Below are 26,791 nucleotides of genomic sequence, written 5' to 3'. Positions count from 1 at the left end.
AATAAAAGGAGGTCTTGAATTAGTACTACAAAAAAAGAAGGCCCTGGGAACACAATGCATCATAGGCACTTTAAGGTCTACCTTTCTGAAGTTGCTTAAATTCAGTTATTTTAGGAGTTTTGAACAGCATATTAAGGTCATCAGAAAGAGCTAAACGTCGTGGCACAAAGCAGACTAAAAAAGGTTTCAGGAATAATTCATGTCCAAACGGAAGCAGCAGCGTGTGAGCCTGTATCTGGAGTGCTTGACCACTGCCCTCTGGACCCTCCGCCTGGATCATGGACCTCAGGGGTTTCTGAAGTGGAGGCGACTAAGTTCTACTCCAAGGCTGCACTTTAAGGCTTTCCAGAGTCTGGGAATGGGCATCTTCAGTGACTGTTCTTTTCTGGCAAGTCTAAAGAATCTGGATGATTTTCATGAGCAAGATGAATTGTAGATTGACACACTTAAAATAAGGTTTTCATTTGTGGTGTAGATTATAGTTTGGTGTTGAATAAAACAGCCAGGTGCTTTAATTTATGGAGCATCCTCGGTCCTAAGGGCCTGTTAAAGGAAGGATGAAGTTATCTGCCCCTCAATGCCAGTATATCAATTTTAATGAGAGGAGTGAGAGGAAGGATTTCTTAGGGCACCACCCAGCGCACATATCCAATTGCCCTTTTCTGGGAAGCTGCCAGTATCTGAGGCAGAGTCAACATCTTCAATTTGAAAGGGATGGAAGTGCCTGCCATTGTAAAGATCAGAACTACTCATCCATCCATCCATCCATTACCCCTCGCAAGGAACCAGTGAGAGTAACATTGCACCGCCACGCCACTTCAGTTGTGAGTCCGGCTAGAATGCCCCTCCCCCACTCTCCGCGAGGAACTTGGAGAATCCCTGGGATGCCCCATGCCTTCTCTCAAAGGGTGTTTACAACAAACAGGGGAAGACCTGTAACCCAAACCTGGAGCAAATAAACAATACGCGCCACAGTGGTCAGGTTCCTAGTTTAAGCCTAAGCCAAAAATATGCATTTTGACAACTGTTTGAGGGTACTTTGTTGTTTGAATTTACAAAATGAAATTTTTGAACTTCTACATTTTTTTTCCCTTGAACCTGAACCACTGTAGCGCTCATATTCTCTCAAAGGGTGCCGATGAACTACCTGTGTGCAACATGCTGGTCTGTAACATGGCAAAGATGCATGGGCAAAAGTACACTCCTTTGCACGGGCCCACACCACCAAGCAAATGAGGGTATATCCACTTCCAATTAAAGAGGTATTGCATGTGTGCCCTGCACACGTAATACTGCAAAGGGGGATGCACAATCATCTACGTCCCTTTGTAATCATAAAGTGCAAAGAAACATTACAAAAATCCACACTGCTTCCAAGACACTTCCTTCCCTAGCCCCCAGGACAGAGTTTGTAAATCCACTGAACGTCAAAGAGGAAATGGCCCTGGAAACCTGCAGCAAGCAAGAGGATGGTGTTGACTTGCACCAGCTGGCAAGTACAATGATTAGATAATCAGTGCCTTGCTACACAGTGGCAGGACCGACATTTTTTTGCTTTTTTTGTCTTAAACCGACAAGCTGCCACTGGTAGGCCTAAAATGTAAATAAATTAATAAAGGTATGCTACTGATCGCAGCTCGACCTTGTCTTCCCAAAGCAATAGTAAAATATTAGTTTTAAGTTACAGGTTTTCCCGTTTGTCACAATTACCCCATTAAAGCCAGGGGAGAGGGCTCAGCAAACTAATGCATCTACATCAGGTATTTGTGTTTGACTTCATAGTCAGGGGTTTCCAGTATTGGCAGAGCCACTCATATTCTCCAGCATTGATACAATGATTAGCAATATGTTGAGTAACAGACATTTGTCAACAGTACAAAGAGACCTTTCAGGGCAAATGGGTCTGTTAAATAGTTGCTTTTTATTTAGTTTTCATCATGCAATGCAGAAGTGCTAATGTGGAGTCAATAGGATTTAGTAGAGTGTTTGGCACGACCCAACTCTATCGATATTTAAAATGGAAGTCTGACATATGACTGATTCTGCCTCAGCCCACTAGTGAGTGGCCTTAGAAAATGTCACTGACTGGGCCCAGCACTACTAGTATTTTAGTGATATGTTAATGAATCTGAACCAGCCATTCCAGCTGTTCAGGAGAAAATCTATCATATGAATGACCCTTACCCAAAACTGTGGGTCTTTGACAGGGGATGCAGCCTGAAAGCCTGCCAATGGTAATGATGACTTGGAATAGTCTGAGCTTCAGCACTGTTTGCCCTTCAGAAATGGTTCTAACAAATCACTACAGGGCTGCCAAGTTGCTGTCAAGTGTGACATTTCAGCTAGCCCTGGTTTATTAACCAGCATGCTTCTGCTTTCTAAATATAAGACAGGGTTTTAGATTTTGGCATAGACCGGCATCAGATGAATATTACATGTTTAGGTAACTTACTTAGAATAGATATCTTCTTCAGGTAGCAGCCAGTGATATGAACTCCACTGCCAAATGTCATAATTCTTTACAAGGAGCACCCATCTAAATGTTTTGTGCCCAAGGCATGTGCTGATATCCTATAGCTCACCACACACATACTGCCCTGGTTGAAATACATATACCCATAGAGCAGAGGTCTTCAAACTGGGGGGCCTCGAGTGATCCAAGGGGTGGCGCCAGGCTCTGGTCAAAAGAAGCATTATGCCGATAGAAGTGCTTTGTTTTAAGTGTGGAAAAAATTTGCGCCATCACTAACATCTTTTGTCATTATATCCTAGCTGTGTGTTTGTGTAAAAAGCGAAGGGACTCCAAATATTCTTCAAAACTCCCACCCCTATTTCTAATAATCACATTGTGGATACTTTTACACGTTAGTCAGGCCTGCCTGACCAGAATAATATGTTTGGCAATCATGTATTTGGTTGTATTTTTAAAACGGTAACAGAATTTAACTAAAGTTTTTAAATATGTCCCATCGCATGCCAGTGAACCACATCCATGTTCTTAAGGTGTTAGAGAAGCCACAGTTCCAGTTCCTTCTCATTGCCTGTTGCGCCGCTCTTGCGACAAAGGAGTGGCCTTCTTACCCCTAGCAAGAAGTTAAGTAGAGGGGATCTGCATCATAACCATTTAATAAAGCGAGGTAATCTTTACTTCCACCATAGCGCACACACTAACAGCCTGATTCATCAAGCTGATTTGCGCTCGCAAAGGGCCAGATTCTGAGAATCTGGCCCTTTGCGAGTGCGATTTTTGCATTTGGGATTCATCATCCCAAATGCAAAAATCTCTATTACCGAAATCGCATATTTGCGAGGAATTGGATTTGAGGAATCTCTAATAGAGATTCCTTAAATGCAATTCATCAACCAAATAGAAATAGCGAAATCGCAATATTTGGTCTCAATTTACCACCAGGTCTGACTTGGTGGTAAATTGCGTAAATAGTGTAAAAAGCACTTTAGTGCATTTTTTTCTTTTGCATGTTACACACACACATGTCCTTTGGACATGTGTGTGCGCAACACCTGTTCAAATGTGCATTTTAGGGGTGCTACAGGGTGTCCTTTGGACACCCCTGGCACCCTTAAAATCGCTATCTGATTTGCGAGTAGCAAATTGCTACTCGCAAATAAGGGATACTCCCCATTCATTCCTATGGGCCTTTTGGCCCATAGGAATGAATGGGGAGGTATTCCTTTTTTTGCGAGTAGCAAATTGCTACTCGCAAATAGAGAACATGTAGGAATCGCTATTTATTTAGCAATTCCTACATGAATACCGTTTTGCGAGTCCTCAATAGCGAATCGCTATGATTCGCTATTAGGGGCTCGCAAAACGGCCCCTTGATGAATCAGGCTGTAAATATTTTACAAAACCTATGGTAGCGATAAAACAGAAACACAAGATTGTCGTGCAAAACAGTAACAGCCAGATTCATCATTCTCCCGTTTTGCGAGCCCCTAATAGCGATTCATAAGGAATCGCTATTAAGGACTTGCAAAACGGGATTCATGTAGGAATTGCAAAAAAAATTGCGATTCCTACATGTTCCTTATTTGCGATTAGCAAATTGCTAAATCGCAAATAAGGAATAACTCCCCATGCATTCCTATGGGCCTACAGGCCCATAGGAATGCATGGGGAGTTATTCCTTATTTGCGATTAGCAATTAGCTAATCGCAAATAAGGATGCGATTTCAAGGGTGCAGGGGTGTCCAAAGGACACCCTGTAGCACCCCTGAAATGTAATCTACATTGGTGTTGCGCACACACATGTCCAAAGGACATGTGTGTGCGTAACATGCAACTTAGAAAAATGCATTTAAATGCATTTTTCTGAGTTTTTGCAATTTACCACGAGGTCTGACCTCTCGGTAAATAGCGGCCCAAAATTGCAATTTTGCAATTTTAAAATGATTCATGAATTGCATTTAAGAAATCTCAAATAGAGATTCCTTAAATGCAATTCTTCGCAAATGTGCGAATTCTTTAATAGCGAATTTTGCATTTGGGATGATGAATCCCAAATGCAAAAATTGCACTCGCAAATGGCAAGATTCTGAGAATCTTGCCCTTTGCAAGTGTAATTTAGCTTGATGAATCAGGCTGTAAGTTGATTACACATATACAACATCTCAAAAGTAGTTACAGAGTGTGCGATTGCAAAATACCGGTTTGAAATTTACAAAAAAGAATGCCTCACTGTTTTACACAACAGAACGGCTTATTTATGAGGTAATTACCAAAGGTGTGATGGTTGTGTTGCAAGGGGAAGGTCAAACCAGCCCCCCGCCACACGCCCTCACCTCTCAGGGCCCAATATACAGCTTTTAGAAATCTGACTTCCATCAGCCGAGTTTTTTTAATCCTGTTAGGGGTAAGGCCTACTTTAAATGCTGAAGTTGCTGCCCCAATCCTACAGGAATGCATGAAATAATGTTTTTCTGTGTGTCCTGCTAGTTTCAGGCAGGACTCCATTATGCGATTAAAGTTATGCCGAGTGAATGGGTTGTCATCTGCATGGTGCAGCTAGTAGCCCCTCCCCGGTGGCTTCAGTTCCAAGTATACCCTGACCAAGGACACCGGGCAATAAGCAGGAGCCCCAAGGGTACTCAAAGAAATGGTCCTACCTTGTAATCACATAGAATGGATGCCAAAAGAGGATGCAGCCAGGTGGAACCAGGGACTTAAAACCTTCCTTCCTCCCCTCAACTGCCCAATAGTCCCTGGAAGTGACACTCCCTAACCAGAGGGATGGTAGAGCTAAACCCTCTTCTCCTACTGCTGTCCCCCCCCTCCCAACACCAATGGTAAGTGAGGTTGAATGCTGTACTGAGCCCCTACATACCAAAGTGTTACGCTGTGGCGACACAGGCAGCTCCATTTGCATTTCAAAAACTCCATCTGCATTAAGTGGTTCAGACTAATATGACATCAGTGGTGAGGGCAGAAATCTACACGGTTGGAGATATGTTGAATGCAACACATTCAGAAACATCTGATCTGGCGCAACACAAAACACTTGCTCACAGTATGCTGTTCAGAATGCTAACCTTCATTTGTCCTCAGTATGATCACCAAGATTCAATATAATGTGGTTGCAGAACAATCAATGTTTCAAGTTCCTGTCATGTGCCTCACACAGAGCCGCAACAACACAGTTTTAGAGGAGACGTTCAGATAAATCAGCATACGATTAGTAAGACTAGAAAGCCTATTAGAAATTTCAAAAAGTGTCCAACAGCAGAGAGATGGAAGGGTTCAGTTTAACACAACAGGTGAGTTCAGAAAAGGCATAAATAGAAATGTTCTATCTCAACTTCTGCATCCCAGTCTCCCCACCTAAATCTCACACATAGATAAGATCATCTGTAGCATTCTTTGGTGACCAAAAAATGGAGGATGATTAAGTAAAGGCAGTACTAAAAAAGAAAGCCACCTTGTCGCTCCCATGGTACGACGGTGGAATTGCTTTGCCTGATATCCGTCGCTATTATTGGGCGTCTCAATTGGGGGCAATAAATCATTGCATGTATGGCCCTTGGCCGAATCCGGCCTTCGAGATGGACAAATGGTTGTTGCCGGGGGGTGACTATAATAGAGCCCTCTACTCGAGACTCACCCCTCGAAACATAACGGGCCCCACTAGGACGGCTGTCCAGGTGTGGAGACATGCTTCCATGGCGCTTGGGTGGACTGATAAATTAACTCGTGCCACTCCACTGTATGCATCCGATAGACTTGGCTCTCTCTGGCAGTCGAAGGGGTTTGATAGGTGGGACTTGATAGGTATCAGCAGGATTGATGATGTTTGGACTAAGGGGAGAATGAAGACGTTTGAGGAATTGAAAACTGAATACGCTCTGAGCGATCGCGAATTTTTTCGATATGCGCAGGTCCGCCACGCGGTGCTCTCGGTCTTCCCTTCGGGTGTGGAGATTCCGGAGTCGTCCCCGCTTGAGGACAGGGTACTGGACGGACATGTTCCGGATAGTACGATTTCGCTTATTTATAAAAAGTTGATCAACTCCAGGTCTGATCTCCTGCTTCGCCTTCGAGAGGTCTGGATTGGTGATGGGCTGGAGCTGGATGATGAGGACTGGCAGGCGGCGATCTCCTCCCCTAAGGAGGTGGCCATCCAGGCGCGCCTTAGATTTGTGCAACTTAAAATCCTACATAGAGTGTATGTGACTGGTCCCCGTTTGGTGCACATGGGCTTTTCTGTGGATGGTTTGTGTCGGCGTGGATGTGGTCTCTTGGGCACCTTTTTCCATATCATTTGGGAGTGCCCTGAGGTAGTGCGATTCTGGACCCGTGTGCACGAGGTGATGAGTGAGGTTACGGGGGTGCGATCGATGCCGGAGGCTAGGAGATGCTTGATGAATGTCTGGGAACCGAACGACTACTCCGTTTCGCAGCTTCGATGGGTGACCTTGGGCAATATGATCGCTAAAAGAGACATTGCGCAACTGTGGGGCGCTCAGGGACCACCCGGGATTCGGAAATGGAAACAAAATATGGACTGGTGCATGTTCAGGGAAAAAACTGTATATATTTCTCGGGGTACCCCCCGAAAATGGGGGAAGATATGGACTCAGTGGAACACTTACCGTGGCGATATATGTTCCCCCCCTCTCCCTGACCCAGATGTTGCACCTACATCCCCGTAACCCGAGGGTTCCTTCACTTACTACTGTATATTGGATACATTTTGTTCCTTCTGCCCCCCCCCCATGAGAGATTCTTTCTTGATAGAACATACGCTCATTGGTTGACCTTCCCGCTCTCACACCATGTAATGCAACGTTGTTTATATTGCTGTCGTCTCTTTCTCTTTTTCCTTGCAAATTGTTTGTGTTTGTATTTATAAAATTAATAAAAAGTTTAAAAAAAATAAAAAAAAGAAAGCCACCGAGGGCAGTCAGCAAGACGTCCCAGTGAGTTACACACTTTCTGCTGACACATGCAGTGATTTTCAGGACACTATGTAGTCCTTCCTATCATGTATGGTACATGGAGTACCATAAAACTGGATAAAAATTACATCCGAATTTAGACTGCTCAGAAACAGAATAAATTCAGCATGAAGAGTCCATAAGAACTGCTTCAGACCCTGCTATAAAATCAAAGCGGGTCTGCAGCATACATCATGTACACTGGTGAAAAAACACCAGTACAGAATACATCACGAAGGTAGATCCTTGGAGCAAGTCATAAATGTCATTCACTAGAAATACACATAGGAATATATCGGTTTTTACCTTCATAGCAAAACAAGCATTGACAAAGTTAACTGGCGTGACTTGCATTTTGAGTCCTGAATAAAACCTTTTAAAAAGGCTATTGCAGTAAAAAAAGAACATATATATTTTTTTTCTGATAGTCATTTATGAGATAAAGAATTGACTGAAAGATGATTCAGTGTTCTTCTCAGTTGTAAGATAGTGCCTCGTGATTTGCAATGAAAGTACTACAAGGGGAATGACACGCCAAATAGCCAATAAGATGTGAGGCATTAATACCCCTCTGGGTACAGTCAAAGGCATTCTATGCATATTGGAGAGGAACTACAACAACAGGTCTTCAGATGACTGCCTATCAAGCAGACCTAAGTAAAGAATGATTCCACTAACTTGATGCAGCAAAGTGCAGGATCCTCACCTCTCGATATGACGGAAGAAATAATTGAGAGGCTTAGGCAAGGAAGGCATGTTTTAGAGGATAATGGGTTGAGGTAAAGGACCCTAAATACACTAATCACATTTCAGAGACATTGAATCATGAATTAAATTAAATTTCAGACGAACACTTTCCCAGGCCAGTTTGGTATGGCCAGGGCTCCGAACTAACAGCACTATTACACTGGCCCAAAAACTATATCGCACACTGCAGAGGGCATCTCAGAAGGTTTACTCTCTTGACAATACAATTAGAGGGGGTTTAAAAGACATCATGTTCAATGAGTGAACAAACACACCTGAAAGGGGAAAACATCCTATTTACTTTGGGAAACTTTTTATATTGTTACAAACTAAAGCCTAGTAATCACCTTATGTACATACTGCTAATTAAAACTCCATGCATGGGCAGGGCAGTCCCTTCACCGGGCCCCCACGGACAAATGGATGCTAGATTAAAGTATTAACAAAAGAGGATGCTGACAAGTTAATCCTGCTCTTACTGTGATGCTGCGAGCACTGCATGCAGCCAGTACCTTCCAGATGGCCCCGCATGAATGGGACAGCCACGGGGGCAGGCAAGGGGATTCCATATTGTTAGAACAGCTGCTCGGTTACCTTCAGAAAAAAAGTTACATGACGCTAATTATGCCCTCTAGAAATGTTATCCCTGTAAACTATTCACAGTCTACAACAACAAACAAGTTTCACGCAGATTTCACTCCTCATCAAAACAAGGTAATTTTAGATTTCACATGGATCAAGGTTTACGATGCTCAGGCCTGGAAATGTGGCACCGTTTTTAAAGCAAATGCGGGCAGCCTTAAGACGTAAACTGATTATCCAATGTTTATCCTACCTGCACTTCTATTAATTGTACTACGCACTCACACTTAAGTCTTTTTTTGCACTATAAGACAGTCAACCTCATTCAACGTTCGAGGGATCTTTGTAGAAAAATGAGGGAAAGAGTGTGGGGGGGGGCATTGGAGTGTTTGACACTTTTGACAGCTTTTCTAAGTAGCTTTTCTAAGTAGCGATAGCTGCTTCAGAACTCCCCCATCAACGTCAGGTGTAACCCCCATTTTCTCTAGTAGGCTGTAGGAGACCTTCGCAACCACACCTGTTTACCGCCTGTCCCATTAACTTTAATATAGTAAAAGAGGAGGCGTGGTTTGTGGGGTCTTGTAGTCAAATCAATAGCCATTCACCGCCCCCTGGGCCAAGGAATGGCGAGGATGGGCCGGTGCTCTAAGAATGGTGTTCTAGAACTTTCTCTTGCAGCTTCTGGAAGGAAGGTGGGTACAGCAGGCCCAAAATCAAAGCGACCCCAAGCAGTTTAGCGCCATCCTCGTGTCTTGGTCCTCCTTTCTGAGAAAGAAGTGGGATCGCCATTGGTTCCATTACACTAGACTTTCAATATTTAGGGCACTCAATTCTCAATCTTTGTTCTCTGCTAAAAGTTGTAGAACTCTTATTATATCACTTGACAAAGTACAACATTCATGCAATCAGAGGCCAACCCCAATTGGCAAGACCACAAAGTAGAAACAAATAAGGGACTTTGATCCACAGATTAAAATAATTTGCGGTCATTAGTAGGAAGCATCAGTCCCACAACGTAGCTCAATTTTATCTGTCACACAGCTACCAAGTAAAAACATTTGTCAATGTGAAATCCAAAAAAACAAGAAGGTGGCACAGCCTTCCGAACACCTTACCAACATTGAAAACACCAACTTCTTAAATCACTCAACCATTGATGTAACATAACATAGCATGTGTATTTGTAAAGTGCACGTTCAGGAGGCACCTTGGCGCTGAATAACAGATATTTATTGTTACCCAACTCAATGGTACTCATTTTATAGACCTCTGAAGAATAAAAGGCTGAGCGAACCCGCCAGGATTTGAACCTGTGAAAATGAGCTCGAACACAGGCCCCTTTAGTGGATGCATTAGTCCACTGAGTCACCAGACCGGTCCTGCTCATTAAAGAATATTTCATTTCTGTCAAACCAAAAAATACATCAGAGAACAGCAACAAAAATGATACAATTTACATATTAAAAAACGATGTTTGAAGAATTTAAAGACGTGTTAGAAGCTGCACTGTGAAGATGAATAGTAGGTAGAGTACAAATTCAAACAAGCTCCAACAAAGCCAACTGTTTTGGATTTGGGATAGTGAAAGGAACCACTTGTTAATGTTAATGTAAATGTTAGGGAGATTTATAGAGCGCACGAATACCCGGAGGTGTCTTGGCGCTAGACCAGAGTAGTACCTGAGACCACGGAGAACAGTGAAATTAGTTTGAAAACAGCCAGGTTTTTAATTGTTTCCTAAAGGAGAGTAGGGAGTTCTGTCCTCTCAAAGATGCAGGGAGAGCATTCCAGAGTTTTGCTACACAGTAGGCCGTACTTCGGCCTCCCCAGCCAGCAGTGCGGATCTTAGGAACCAGCATAAATCTGGCATTAGTAGATCTTAACTGCCTACCTGGATGGTACCATAAGGAAAAATGTTTCAAAGGTACCTGTCCTGCTCCATTCAAGGATTTATGGGCAAGACAGAGTGCTTTAAATTTGGAACGCTGCACCACAGGTAGCCAGTGGAGACTCCGTATCTCTTCTTTAATCGATTGATACTTAGGAATATTCAATAGCAGCCTGGCTGCAGCATTCTGTACCATCTGGAGCTTCTTAGAATGTTGTTTCTGTAACCCAAGATATAAACCGTTACAATAGTCCAGCTTGGGAAGCACCAAAGTAGTCACCACTTTTTTCCTAAGATCTTGAGGAATAAATGGTAGGACCTTTTTAAGTTTCTTCAGCAGGGAGAAAGAGGCTGAAACTGTGGAGTTGATTTGATGTACGTAGGAGGGACCTTTATCTATCAGAACTCCAAGATTTTTGGCCTTCACCACTGGTTCAGGAGTTTGTCCCAGCTCAACTGACCACCATAGCCCATCCCATTTTGGCTGTAAGTTGCCGAAGGTAACCACTTCGGTCTTATCCGAATTAAGCTTTAAACAGCGTCTTCCCATCCAGAGACTGATTTCCCTCATGCAGCATTGAAACTATGCTGCAGGGGATAAGGTGTTTTTATGCACCGCAACGACGATCTGAGTATCGTCCGCATAAGATGTCAGTTTGAAACCAAACTGCTGTATTAGAGGTGCAAGTTCGGAGACATAGACGTTGAACAACGTGGGGCTCAACGACGAGCCCTGGGGGACCCCTCAAGGTAGTACATAGATAGAGATCGTGGGAAACTCTCTGCCTTCTGTTCTTCAAAAAAGATGACAGTAATGAGAGGGCAAGGTCCCTAATCCCCAGATGTTCAAGGCGCACAAGTAGGATGTCGTGATGCGCGATATCAAAGGCCGCTGATAGATCGAGGAGAATCAGGACAGCGGCACCACACTTATCCATCACTGCCCTGATCTCCTCGGTGGCCTTGATGAGAGCTGTCTCCGTACTATATCCCGAGCGGAAACCAAACTGGGAAGGGTCGAGTAATTCATTCTCCTGGATGAATTGCATGAGTTGGTTATTCATAATTTTCTAAACCATCTTGGAGGGGAAAAGGAAGCCTTGCAATCGGTCGATAGTTGCTAGCAGTGGACGGATCTAAATTGGCTTTTTTCAGCAAAGGAAGAATAATTGTGTCCTTCCAAACAGTGGGGAAAGTTCCCGATAAGAACATATTGTTAAAAATGTTAGTTAAAATTGGGCTTACCTCCCCTGCAATGCTTTTCAGAACTGCCGGGGGACATGGATCCAGTGGTGATCCGGATTTGATATCCTCAATGAGTTTTTCCACTAGCTCATGGGAAACCTGTGTAAAAATACACAGCTCGTTTTTTTTGTGGGACCGTACAGAGGGGTGCAGCTCAGCTGCCTTATTGGAGATATTCGTGAAGATGCTGTATATATCGTTGACTTTGTTCTTAAATGCGTTAGCTATACTGACACTTAGTAACTGGCTATTCTCGGAAAGTGGGCTATTGAGAGAGTATGTGAGCTTCTTCGCGACCTGGAACAGTTTTTTTTGCTGAGTTTTTAGATAACTCGATTTGTTTAGTAAAGTAGGTTTTCTTCTCCATAGTTAGCAGGTTTTTGTAATTCGCTAATGCACATTTATAATTCTCTTTTTCCTTGTCTTCGTAATTCTCTCTCCAGCGTCTTTCCAGTCTACGGCATCTTTGTTTTTCTAAACGTAGAGCTTCCGTGAACCAAGGGGCTGAGGGTTGGCTACGATTCCCAGCGCTTTTCCCATTTGGAACTGTCATCGCCAAGGCCTTAGTTAGCCAGTCGTTATAGTTCTCAACTGCTTGATCTACCTGTTGACTCATCATTGGGCATGTCTGATTAAGTTGGAGTTCAAGTAGATTAGTATCTATTTTATTCTAGGCTTTAAAAGTTTTTCCCTGATCTTTATTAAAGCAGGCTTTCGCTATCATTTGGGCAGGGTAGTCGAATAGAATCAGAGAATGATCTGACCAGGCCATAGAGAATATGTTTTTTAGTATCACTCCTGTAATTGAGGTAAAAATACCATCCAGGGTGTGCCCTGCCTGATGTGTGGGTTTATCAACCAGCTGGGTGAGCCCCATCGTATCCATAAATTCAGTGAGCATCACAGTATCTTTATCTGATGCCAGGTCAAGGTGTACGTTAAAATCCCCCAAGATAGTAAACCTTTTTGACGTAAAATGGGGTTCCAACAGTGTATCCAGATTCGCCCCAAAATTAGTCCTTGATCCCTGAGGGCGGTACAATAGGATTCCTTTAAAGGTATTTTTGGAGTTTAGTTCTATCGCAAAATTTAATCCTTCACAAAAAGGATTTACCATTGAGGAGAATGTGGCTTTAAGATGTTCGCGAAAAATGATAGCAAGACCGCCCCCTCGTTTTAAGGGTCTGTTGAGTCTAGATACAACAAAGCCCTGAGGCACAGCGACCAAAAGGTCGGGGTCCGATGATGGATCTATCCAAGTTTCAGTGAGAAACAATATATCCAAATTATATTGCGAGATGGTATCCGCAATTTCCACTCTGTGTTTCGCAAGAGACCTCACATTGATCAGACCACAGTGACTCTCTCTTTGTCTACTGGTCTGTGTAGGACAAGGTTTTGGGGCAGCTATCCTACGGAGCGCAGTCTGATAGAAGCGAGAAAAAGAGAAACCACAAGGACAGGAGAATTGGTAGGGCCTAGCGTCCTTATCCAGCCCGCACCTGATACAGCTTTGGTTGAGCTCATATTTGTTAAGATTGTACAACTCTGTACTAGAGTATTGCAGGGCACCGGGGCCCAAACGGCCATGAGGTAAGGCCCTGGGCCCGGTCCAGGCACGGACGGGCGCAGACGCCCGCTGTGCGCGTCCGCTGCGCGTCCTTTCCATGTGGGTTTTAAATATGGTGGTGGAAAAGCTAGACCACGCACCACCGGAAGTAGGGAATCCTGACCCGGCTCTATCCGCCGGAACGGACTACGCGATCGAAATGCCCTCCGCACAAACAGCACACAGCTGCGGCGGACCGGGGCAAGATCGCGACAGTCAGGTGAGTGTTTTCTTTTCAAAAGGAGCAGCTAATGAAGTATGAGCAACAGTATTATCCCCCCTCCCAATGTGCAACAACGCAAGAGTGGCAGCACAGAAATTTAAAAAGAGGCACAATTAAAGCACAATTAAAAAGAAACAGTAACAGAGGTCCAAGCCTCCGAACGCCTGCAGGACTTACTCTTAAGGACTTACTTAAGCTGCTGTACAACAAACTCAACAGGTTTTACTTGGTCCAAAGCAGTACAAGTTTCCCCCATGCACCACAGAGGCACATCATCCACAGAAGCAGTGCGTGATTCACTCACACAGAGGAGATCACAGCTACAGCATAGGTAGAAAATGCGAAAACACCCTGTAAAGGCAAGTAACAGGTTCGACTTGCAGTGTATCAGAACACACTATTCATGCAAAGGACAGATACAGAATCTGCAACTGCAGTGGGATGTTTTGTCAACCAAAAACAGCCAGTACAGTAAGGGCACCGGGAAATCTTCTCGCAAGTAAGGAACAGGCACAGAACAGGCATCCACGTTCAAGCTTTGCCTCCATGACTCATCTCCCATGCCTACTGCCTTCATCCCCACACGACCCTCAGACGTGGTCTATACAACAGCAGCAGCAGTGCAACACTTTACAACAACACATCAGCCCAGGATTGGTGGCAGCAGAACAGTGCAAGCTTCGAGTGGCCACAGGACTCCATGTTGCAAGGCATTTGCCACATCAATGCATTCCAGAACCTCCTTATTTGAACTCATGTGTCTATCACACCTGAAAAAGGTGATCTGTCCAAAGCTGGAGAACCGTGTTCTCATGGCATGGAGCCACGTGGTAACCCTACACTTCATTTATCCACTCACTCTCTCTCAGTCACTGAGAACAGATGCAGCACAAGCAGTGTTGGCTTCACTTTAACCCCTTGGCTGCGGGGGTTATTCCCCCGCTGTGCTCGGGGCGGGCGCGCGCACAGCGCCCCGGTGCTGATGACGAGCTCAGCCACGGTGCTCGTGTGCTGATGACGAGCTGAGCTCGTCACTGCCACACCCGTTTCCTTAGAACACTCAGCACAGCGGGGTAATTATCCCCACGTGTGAGCGTTCTAACGGCCATGACGAGCTCAGCTCGTCATCAGCACACGAGCACCGTGGCTGATGACGAGCCTAGCTCGTCATCAGCATGGGAGGGGTTAAGGGACAGTAAGACCACAGGTAGCAGTAGTGTAGATACCACAAAAACACAGACCGAACCAGCACAAATGTAATTCACAAAGGGTGAACAGGTAAAATACTTGAAGCAGCATGTAAGCTTCCCTCCCTGCATGTGCAACAACGCCACCTTCCCCCACGTAAATAAAAAACAGTGCAGCACAGCAACAATGCTAACTCTTCACAAGTTTAAACATACAAGCACACTCACAGTGCCGGACTGGCCGATAGGGCAAACAGACAGAGCCCAATGGGCTGGTCTGAAAGGTTAGTGAGTGGGCCGATTGTTTGGGCTGGTTCTGGGCCCGTTTTATGTTCTGCTGGACCGGTTTTTACTGTTAATTTACAGGATATTAACCCCTCCCGTGCTGCCATCGGCCATTGGTGGACGGCGGCACTACCTCCCCAGTGCTGCCGTCGGCCAATGGCCGACGCGGCCCGCCCTTTTTGCGGAAGTGCCGCACTTCTGCAAAATTGCGGCCGCAGTAAACGGGTTAAATCAAACCTTGCCTTTAACAAACGGAAATCCATGGAGTCTTCCTTACCTTACAAAACACTTATACAGCGTTCCTTTGCAAATTCAAAACTGCCTCAATTTAGCAAAATGAGCCACTTTTTAAACTTTCTTCCTAACAAATAAGGGTCACTTTTTGGTACCCAGGCCTATTTTTCTTGTTCCCTTCACACACACGCCATCATCTGTCCAGGTGCCGCACAGCCAGCTGAAGCATTGGTGAACCAAGTGCAATTGAAGCAATCACAAAGTTACCTTAGCATTAATTAGCACACATTTACAAATGGTGGTTTATACCATACATGCATGTATCAAGTAAACAAATCTTTAAAGTAAAGGACTTCCATGGATACAGAGGGATTAGAGGTGGGGAAGCCATACAGTGGACAGCCGACAGCCAGCCAGCCCCGAAATAGTACACAGGGTGGGCAAAAAAGGCAGGAAACTGTGAAATCTCCATGCCAATTGACCCTTATTGCTGTCTGCCAATCTACTTAGCCACATCAAAGAGCCATTGGTGGAGCACCACATTTTCATAGATGCCTAACCAGTCCTTTGAAATGCCAATGTGCTTGTAGTACAGTGTTCTACGCTATTTCTACCTTTTATTCTTTACATTTGATAGTGAATCCGCATTTTGACATGGTGATTTGCTCGCGCATTGGGGCTGAACGTGAAAAAGAAGTTATGAGTCACAGTCGTGTTCACATTATAACTCTCCTCCGAACTAAAATCATAGTTCACATCTTTTACAACACACTTGGAGCAAACAGACAATCCTTTTCTCATAACATTTATAATTCACCATACCAGGCTACACATGGTCTCTGACTTAATGATTATCGATAAAGTAAACATCCGTAGCAGAATGGTGACCAGTCTTATCATAATGACGATCCTAGAAAAAACAGTGGCATTTTTTTTGCAAACTGAGTAGCATATTGGTATTCATGTTTTGCAAAATACTGGTCTTGGAATAACGATGCCCATTCTTGGCATAAGCATGGTACGTTTTGGAATCATGTGAGGATCAATTGCATAATAGTGCCCACTAGTAGTACAGAATTGGCACTGGTATAATAGCTGTAATTCTTGGCATACTGAAGACTTCAATGGCATGATGCTACACACATCTCACATAATGCTGCACCAGACGATAATATCTGTTCATGGCATCCATAACATGCTGGTACATATTCTGTCATAATGATGGCCCTGGTATCATACTGGCAATTCTTGTTTTCATTTGCATACACTGCCATTTACATGCAAGTAAAGCTGAGCGTGGCTACAATATTCCAGTGGCTGAGGGACTGAGGTCCATTACATCTTTTTGTTGCTTACAAGCCATGCCCAAGGCTACGGACATATTTCTAACAATTACCATTTGCCTATCCATCCATGCATTCTCTCATTGATCAATTCATGCAATCCTTAATTAATGCAGGCATTGGCCCATGAACCTACTCATCCACCCATCAACTCACTCGACTATTTTTCAAAGCACCGAGTTGTTCTTGGACAAGTCGAATCCTTGAGCTCCTAAAATATGAGGCCATGGGATGCCCTCAAAAGAGCTGTAAGATATAGAAGAGGTAGGACACATAAATGAACGTGGCGGAGAGGTAAACTAGGTCCAATTTTCTTGAGTTGGGGGATTGGGAGACAGGGTGCCAGAAATGACACACTGAACAATGGAAGTGGAGTAATGAAGAGGGGAGTGATGAAAGTGTGTGTGTGGGGGGGGTGGGGGGGTGGTGGACGCAACTTATTTAATGCATTCATACTAAGAAAAGTGTCTTAGGCGTGCAATGACTAATGGCAACTGTACGTGCATCTGGTTAGGTTTGATACTATGACAAAAATCAATAATAAAAAAGTTTTACAAAAAAGAATAGGTAGAAAATGTTGTTTAAGTTGACAGAGTAATTTAATAACCCAATTTTGACATTAACAAACTTCATGGCAATAGATGTGCTAGAGTACTTTGTGATACCTCAGGGTTAATTTAAAAAGGTGGTCTCCAGGGAAGAACATTGGCAGGACTGTGGAAAAGTTGGTAGGGTCCAACTACCTACACAGGCTATTCACTAGAATATGCCTAGTAACAAACACGCGTTACTTTTCAAATGCTTTTTCCTAAATGCTGTCTGGTGCAAAGCCCCAACACAAAAATGCATCCATATGTTATGTGTTTATTTACTGTTAGGTGTGTCTTGTGTAGTGCCCAAACACCCATTAGGATTTAATCCCAGCACCTGTGAGAGGAATCTGGAGTTAAAGTGACTTTTTAGAGAACTGCAGAGGAAAAATGGAACGTTTCTACAAGTGTTGTAAATTGCAATGCAACTGTTATGGTACAGAAGAAAGAAGCCAGCACCAAGGGCGTAGCTACCAACGGTGGGGCAGATGCAGTGACACCAGTGCCCAGAATTGTGAGAGGCTCACTCCACCCCAATTAGTGGCTATTTTGTTAACCAAACCAGGGGTAAGGCCCAATTTATTTGCTTGCATTAGGGTGCTTGAGATCTGTGCTACTTCACTGGCCAGCACTGAAAATCCATGGCCTCCACTGTGTAGCCATTCAAAGGGAGGCGCCTGCAGGAAGTGAAGAGCTAAACATGTAAGGACCACACAACTGAAGGCGACTATGAATAAACAGAATGGAACTGCTGTTCACAGGTGTAAAAGCATGCGCCTTAAAGGCAAGTGTACATAAAATCAGAGCACGACTAAAAAAGTCAGTCACTATGCAAGTCCATGCAAAACAAGAGGCAACCTTAGTCGGTTTGATTTCTTACTGCAGTACCCATAAAATAAAACATAAATTTTCTTTTTTTTGTACCAATCATGCACAAGAATCAATGTTCTTCAGTGTGCAAGTAAAGAGCTTCATGAAGCAAACTAAATACCGTAAAAGCACACCAGCGGTGCATATAATGATGTAAAACAGCTTAAAGGAAATATCTACTTACCAGTCGATCACTAGCTACTTATGAGTTTCTGCAAATATGCCCCAAAGGAGACGAATTACAGTCTCTGCGGAGACTCCATGTGGACGCCAGGAGAAGAGGAACCTAAGATGTTTAAAAAAAAAAAAAAGACTTACAATCATACGTTCACATTATGCAATATGTGTGCCTGCATTCCAGAAATAGATTCAAAACAGTTGATAATTTGGCATTTTGTTAAAATAGTTCTCTCGTTGCTCAGTCAAATACAGTTATTACATATTAACTGAAAATGGAGTGGTTGTTCAGGACTAGAACAACCTTATTAGGAAAGGAATTGGAGTTTTATTGCAAAACTCGTTTTTTAAATAGCAGTGCACATTCAATGCTTCTATGAAACATCCATGTGAATCAGTACAAAGTTATTCATTGATCTTGAGCTACTTCTTAGTGCTTATGTATTTTTTTTTAACATTAAGGGAAATGTACAACGAATGATGCATAGTATGTTAAGAAACATGTCAGAAACTAAAACATATCACCTTGTAGAAGGGCCAATCACTTCTACCTTATATGGCATTGCTTAGGACTTGTCACTCGAGAAAGACCTCACATAAACTTAGATTTTTATAATTTAATTGTTTTTCTTACAAATGTATACAAGGGCAACGTCTGACAGAGTGCCTACTGAACTTGTAGGTTCTCTGCACTTCTGATTTCTACTGTACTCAGGCATTGTACGTTATAGGCCCCTTTTTAGACTCCAGGAACCTTAATCTACAGTTAAAGAAATATACTTCTAGTTTCTGACCATCTTTTTTACACCTTTGATTTCTTTGTTCAACTTCATTGCAAAAATTGAGAACACGGGGCGATACAAAAACTGGGTGCCTGTGTTAAAAGATGTTTGCTCCAGTGCTCGGGAATGTTAGACGATCAAACGCCAAACCCTGTTCTTAAAACAATGTTTTTAGACTTTGGAGCAGAGCAACTACAAATTGCGCCAAGCACTTTCAAGTGATACATTTATAAAGTATCTATGTGCCCTTTATATCTTTCCTCTTTCTCTTCTCTACCTTCCAAACCTTCTTCAGTACAATGCGGTTTCTTCACATCCCTATTTTTAAATCCATGAAAATCTCTTTTGTTAAAATTCACAAGGAAAATAACTTTTTACCAAGCTTGGATAGCTCCTTCTGGAATCGCTACATGTATGATTTTTCTCCTTGATGCCTGAGGCTGATGTTGAGTTTCATTAATTCCTGATTTTGATATCTGTGCGTAGACTCTGGGATGCATGGCTCTGGTCTCTATCTGTGTGGGCTGTGCCTAAAAACTACTGGTGATTAGACATCAACATCTAGCTCAAATCTGAAACTGGACACTAAAATAATTGTAATTTGATGCAACTTTTACGAACTGAGATTACTAAAGAGTGTCTTCCATTTCCTTTAGCCATTCTCAATATATATTATTTACCCCTACCGGAATATGGGAATATTATATGTCATGCTCTTCACAAACAATCAAATGCACATCACACTGTAGAGGATGCTATAATCCACTTACTCTATAAATTAGGCAAGTTCGATCCCCCTTTTTACGGCAATCAACTCACTGAACAGGCTTACACCATGACCGTGTAGATCAATCCTCTGAAGCAATGATATTGTGCACTGAGCACATTGCAGTACAGCTACTGCCAAAAGACCAACAATATACCCTCAACATTTCATACGCTGTCCACATTCATTTACAGATATCAAATTGGATATTCCAGAGCACAGACGGGTATGTACGTTGAAGGTTGCTCTTTCCGAAGACAAGCTGAAAGACTGGAATCTCCTAAGCAATACGGCCAACTAAATTCGGATTCTCCTAAGCAATACGGCCAACTAAATCTCAGAAAATCATTGAAAACCTGTGATTTAATTCATAACATTTCATTTTAGAACAAATCAGCCGTCTCTTGCTGCATCATGAAATTTCTCTACGGCACCAAAAGACTAATATAGTGCACTTAACAAGAACCACTAAAAGATCAATAATAACAGTACAGAGAAACTAGAGATTCAAATACTTTTTAGGTCTGGCTACAGGCCGGTTCAGCTGTCTGCTAAATCTGATGTAAACAATAAAAAAAAGACTGCAGCTTTAGCTCACCCCCATTCTGCCACTTGTCCCTTTGGGTTGATGCCCGTCATCCACTGCTTGGATGGACTTTCAGCAATGATAGAGTCATTTTCACATTTTTAATAAAGAATGGTAATTGGCAGCACCTTCAGTCTCCTAGATGATCAGAGCTTCTCATATTGAGAGAAATTGGTGGCTTATCTGCCTCTGCTGTCTGGTCGCTCATTCCCCTTTTAGAGGACCCGGCAGATCGGGTGCTGCTCTTGTTGAGCCACTCAACCACTGAAGTCTCATTTAGAGAGCTCAATGACTTGTCTCTCTCCCATTAGGCCACTCATTTTACATTCAGAGGGCACGCAGCATCCCTATTGCTCCCGATAAGGAGCACATTCCTCATTCAGAATGTTCAGTGGCTGGCAACCAGCCACAAGGAAAAAACCTGTATGGCTCAGCCAGTGAACTTCTCTAGATATAGATGGAAATCTGGTCATCTAAGATGGCCACCACATGTACTTTGAGTGGCTCTGTGAAGTGGTGAGTGGTTGAAATGAGTCAATGGACCAATGAATTGATGTTTTCAACCATGTACCCACTCATACACTCACTCATCACACTCTGCCACTCAAGCATCCATGGACTCATTCTTGCCTTCACAAACTTGCAACCCCAAAATATCACAGACGCATAGCAACCAATTAACAAAGACTTGTGTTCATGTAATAAGCGAGACGTATTGGCTTTACCAATGCTTGCATGGATTGCATTGTACGTGGAGCAGAGTCCCATTTTGATTGTTCCTTGTTCCGAAAACTTAATTGCATTAATTTAAAACTTTTTCCTAATGCAATCAATAGTGCTGCCCTATGCACAACCCTGGCTGGGTGCTCAAAGGACAATTTTCCTGTTTATCATGTGAATCAGAGCACTTGTGGTATCGATTTAGTAATCAACTCTGCAACAACTCTTTTAAAAAAAAAGAAATTTAAGAGCACTGTTGTGTTAGCGCCAACTTGAAACCCTGAAACCTTACCTAATTGTCACTTTTCATTTGTGATCAACTGTGCCATCAGTACAATAACTTGAAAAGCAAAAATCCACAAATCTTTGTTGAAAATAATCCTCATCCTGCCTCTCCATGTAATTGCAAGATTTTCCCCTAGGATGTGTTTTTATGCATGAATATCCACTCAAGCACCTTGAGGTTAGTGGTACATATACACAAGATCAAAAATAACGGAGAAATATTAGAAATTGCCAAATTATGAGAAGTAACCATAGGGAACCAATACCATCAACAATAGTTTCCATACTGTAATGGAGAACAAGTATTTGTTAAATGCGATTGGCCTTGAATTAACTTAATCACAATGGTTTGTGAAGTAAATCAGGCTATGATTGGGTCTCCAAAGAGTTTGGGACCATGAGGAAGCAAATCAAGCTTTTCCCTTTTCTATTTCTAATAGGTTTGCACTTTCTAATAGGTATTAGAAACAGAGGGACTGCAGAAGCAACTGACTGGAAATAGACAGAACTGACCACAAAAGCCACTGTTGTTTCAGTACAAGTGCTTTTTTTAGAAGGACAAGCGCAGAAAAAAACGCATAAATGATATTATATGTTTTTATGAAACTGTTTCCTAACAAGGCCAAGCAAATATCCATCATTAACCTTCAGAAGTAAGTAAATGTCACAGTATGTTTTCCAGATGTGTCCTAGTTTTTACCCTGAATACATGATGTACATTTTTTTGACTGAAGGATTCCACTAACAATGAACAAGTTTGAATGAAATTCCGAAATATATGATCCAAGTCTTTGGTGCAGCACAACTCTGCCCATCCTTTACACGTCACAACGTCCTAACACATGACACAAATGTGCATTTAGCACTAGATTCTTATACGATATTAAAATAAGTGTTACATTTGACATTATTACTAAAGTGCATCAACTGTAGGACTATTGAATTTACTCTGTGTTTAACCATATTACAAGAGGAATTAAAAAACCACCCGTACTTAGTAGTTATGTACTCACTATAAAGATGAAATTCGACTTTCATAATATGTGCCTTTATACACTGAATAATGTCTGTTGTTTAGATAACTGGATAAGGCCCATCCTCATATATGTACAATCTGATTACACTTGAAAACAACAAAGTTTATGTAATGTGTGCACTAATGTTTCATATATTTCAAATCAAGAATATTTATTGAGCGCACATATCACCAAAAGATCTTATGGCGCTGGTGGATGACTCAGACTTTCCAGCTAGAGAGAAGATCTTACTGGTTTTAATTGACATGTTTTTAGCTCCCTATGGAAGCAGTTGTGATTAGTTGCAGTACGTAGGTGAAGGGGCAATTTGTTCCAGAGATTGTGCGCCAAGAAGGAAAAAGATTTTCCGCCATTATTAGTAGTACGGACTCTAAGAGGGGTAAGGACAAATTTGTCACTGGACCTTAATAGCCTGTGAGGCTGGTACCAGCTGAGTCTCTTTGCCAAGTAGCTGGCGCACCTACTGTACATAATCTTGTGTGCTAGGCAGAGTTTTGAACCTGGTTCTCTTCCTTACAGGAGGCCAGTGAAGGAGTTTTAAGCTGGGTACGGAAGGTGATCTAGACGGAAGATTCAGCACTCGTGGTATTTTGCAGAACCTGTAGCCTGGACAACAGATCTTAATTTATTGGTTTCAACAAGGCGTTCCCATAATCCATCCGGCTGATGATCAGTCCCTGTACCAAAGGTTTCCTTGCTTCTGTCGGGATTCATTTAAAGATTTTGCGCAAACTGCGCATGATGCCAAAGAAGGTGCCTATCATTTGGTTTACCCGGTTCTTCATCAACAGTTGCTCATCAATTAAAACACCAAGATTGCGCACTGCCTGCCTAGGAATTGGACAGGGGCCCAGTTTGGGGGGCCACCATTCTTTTGACCAGTGCTCTTGTGCCTTCCCAAAGAGTATCACCTCGCTCTTGTTACTGTTTAGTTGCAGATGATTAGTAATCATCCATCTGTCAACGTGCAACATGCAATTAGTAAAACGTCTTTTTGTGTCCATGGGGTCAGGACCAAGGGTGATCAGAATCTGAGTGTCTTCAGCATATGACACAACGTCACAGCCGTATGACCTGATCATCTTGGCCAGTGGAGTTACATAGAGATTAAGAAGCGTTGGGCGAAAAATAGAGCCCTCAGGTACTCCCATCCTTACTGGTTCACTACATGAGACCACATTTCCCATCTGAACTGTGGTGGTTCGGTCGGTTAGGTAACTCTTGAACCACTTCAAGGCCCTCCCTCTGACACCAATCTCCCAGAGCCGTTGTTCCAGAATGCAGTGGGAGATGGTATCGAAAGCAGCCGACAGGTCTAGCAGTACAAGGATAGAGGATTGTCCCTTATCCAAAGCCAGTCTGATGTTGTCCACAGCTTCCACCAATGCTGTTTCTGTGCTATGCGCAGACCTAAAACCAGACTGTGAAGTATCCAATAGGACATTGCTTTCAAGATGGATTACACGTTGTCTGTTAAATAAAGACTCCAGCACTTTCCCAAAATAGGAAAGTAGCAAGATTGGGCGATAGTTGGTCAGAATTTTAGGGTCTGCTGAATGTTTTTTTTAGGATTTGCCTGACTCTGGCAGCCGTCCATGTCATTTGGACCGTTGATAGTAACAGTAATCTATTAAACAGGTCAGTGAGGTTGTCAAGAAGCAAAGGGGAAATGGAAGAGAAGAAGCGAGGTGGCATTGGGTCCAGTGGTGAGCCAGATTTGATTTTCAGCAAGGCCGTTTCCACATCTTTCGAATTAAACTGGGAAAAGTCCACCGGTAGAGGAAGAGGGCTGATAGGCTCGATTACATCCTCTTCCATGGTGGTTAAAGATTCGGATGGTGGAAAAGAACAATGAATTACAGAGATCTTGTCCTAAAAAAAAAAAAATCAGTCCTGAGAGATAGGGGCACCAGTCTGAACTGGGATAGTCGAGAATTATTTTAAGATTTTATAGAGTTACTTGTTGGAGTTGGGTGCCTTTTCAATCTGGTGTATGAGAAACATTTTTTTGGTTAGGCGAATATTTGCCATATAGCTGCGATGGATACATTTATAATTTATCATGATTCAGCGACTTTTTACTTTTACGCTATTTCCGTTCTGCAATCCTACATAACAGTTTTTCTGTTTTTAGTTGTTCATTAAACCAAGGTACCGATCTGGGTTTAAGTGTAACCTTAGTGAGAGGGGCAACGTTCTTTAATGCTGTAGTTATTGCATCCTCGAGGGTGGTGGCTGCCTGATCTATACTGACCTTATTGCCTGAGAGAGGAAACTCCCCCAAGGGGAACAGAAAGTGTACCGAGAATGAAGAGGGAGTGACTTTCCGCCCAGACCTTCTCCGTAAAGTTTCCTTTCCAATCTCATTTTTAGGTCTCGCCCTGGCGAAAGCGTGAAGCGCGTTCTCACCGCGAGACCTATAGCAGTCAGCTCTGCTTACAAGGAGCCAAGGGAGACAGGAATCGGATCAGGTCGCGCGCGCGTGTTCACCATCTCCTGTCTCCCTTGAAAGCTCCAACACACACAGCCACACCTCGCCCTGCTTTCGCTCACACTCACACACACACACACACACACACACACACACAAGCGCATACACAGAGAGACACACACACGAGCGCACATACACGCACGCATACACACGAGCGCATACATACAGAGACACCCCCCGAACACACACGAGCGCAGAGACACCCCCCCGCCGCGCACACACATGAGCGCAAAGAGACCCCCCCGCCGCGCGCACACACACACACGAGCGCACTGAGACCCCCCCGCCGTGCACACACACAAGCGCACAGAGACCCCCCCACGCGCCGCTAAGCCCCACTCACTGCATCGGCGACTTCTAAAGCCTCCGCGGGGCTCTACCTCGGGCATGGGAGCCCCGCGTCACCACTGCTCCTCTGGCCAGCCTCTCCGTGGGCTTCCATCAGAAAACGGAAGTCCCGCCACACGACAGGTTTCGGCAGTGCACGCGCACGTATTGTTTGTATTTCATTTCGCCGCTTTGGAGGCGGCCTGCGCGACTCATGATAGGGCGGCAGCTTTGGTAATGTCAGATTTACTGGTGTTTAATGCAATCTACTTTGTTAAATATTTTTTATTTAACCAGTTGAAAGCCCCTTTGCGTATTTGTTGTCCATGCAGTGCGTCAAACCCCATATGATGTCTGAATCACGAATAACCCATTTCAAATACGTTCACGTTTTCCATAATGTACGATACAAGACCCCTTCTGGTGATGCAGACTGCAGCTCCCTGGAGAACCTGCTTGTACCAACCGGCATGGGATGTGCCAGCCACCAATGGCTGCCCCAGCATGATCAGCACCGCTGCCAGCTAGGGGAGCCAGGAATTCCTTCCGTGACTGATCTCTGTGCTTATACAGGCTTATTGTAGAGACAGCAGTGTTATTGGTCAGATTACATTGATTTTCCAGGCTCACGTTGCACACTCAAGATCTGAGCCTCAAGGTGTAAAGATTTGTCGGCTGCAGACGGAGAAGATTCTGCTGAATGATTTTATAATGCAAGTTTTTTTCCCACTCTATTGATAAGCATATATTGGCATGTGGTTCTATTGTTGTGGATTTTTACCCTTCTCCTTGTAGATTTCTTAGCTCTAGCCTAACTTTTAAACATTTTGTCCTTGACTGGTCGAAGTTTTCAAGGCTTTGAAGAATTAACTATTGCATCAAATGATCAGCTCAGAGCATGCTGGCTTGGTGTCACTGCAATAGGGCTGTGATAACGCATCAAGGACCGAGAAGTGAGTTTTTTTTACAAACCTGAAAGGGAAGGGTTTTACTGAGTTGTGTGTAATTCTTTTTGGTCTGGCGTAGAGGGGGGGGAGGGGCGGAGGAGTTGGGGGGAATAACATGCCTACATAGGAAGTTGTCTCCACATAATATATAGCATATTTTTTAAAGTGTTACATATACATACATACATGGAGACCCTGCCATATACCACGTTTAATGCATGGCTGACTCAGAATATAGACACTATCTATGGAATACATAAGCACATTTTCCATTTTATTGGTACTAGCGGAGAATTCAGTCTCTCAAGAGAGGGTGTTAGGAAACAGAATACTGATGCACTCATTAGAGTTCAGCGCTCAGGACTTAATGCATTGACCGAGAACGGTAATAACACTACCACTCAGCATGTCCTACCGT

The 26,791-nt window shown here is 43.4% G+C and overlaps 1 protein-coding gene across 1 annotated transcript in view; it reads right to left on the bottom strand.

The window, feature by feature from the left end:
- The window catches only part of WASF3 (WASP family member 3), a 203,307-nt gene that overhangs the window by 144,271 nt on the left and 32,245 nt on the right, over positions 1-26,791 (bottom strand). The window contains exon 2 of the mRNA XM_078657113.1: positions 18,440-18,541. The gene's annotated coding sequence lies outside the window, so the exon portion shown is untranslated. The remainder of the gene's footprint in view (positions 1-18,439; positions 18,542-26,791) is intronic.

The sequence above is a fragment of the Lissotriton helveticus genome, chromosome 8 (assembly GCF_964261635.1).
Source record: "Lissotriton helveticus chromosome 8, aLisHel1.1, whole genome shotgun sequence".
Lineage (NCBI taxonomy): Eukaryota > Metazoa > Chordata > Amphibia > Caudata > Salamandridae > Lissotriton > Lissotriton helveticus.
This window is presented reverse-complemented; position numbering and strand designations above follow the sequence as displayed.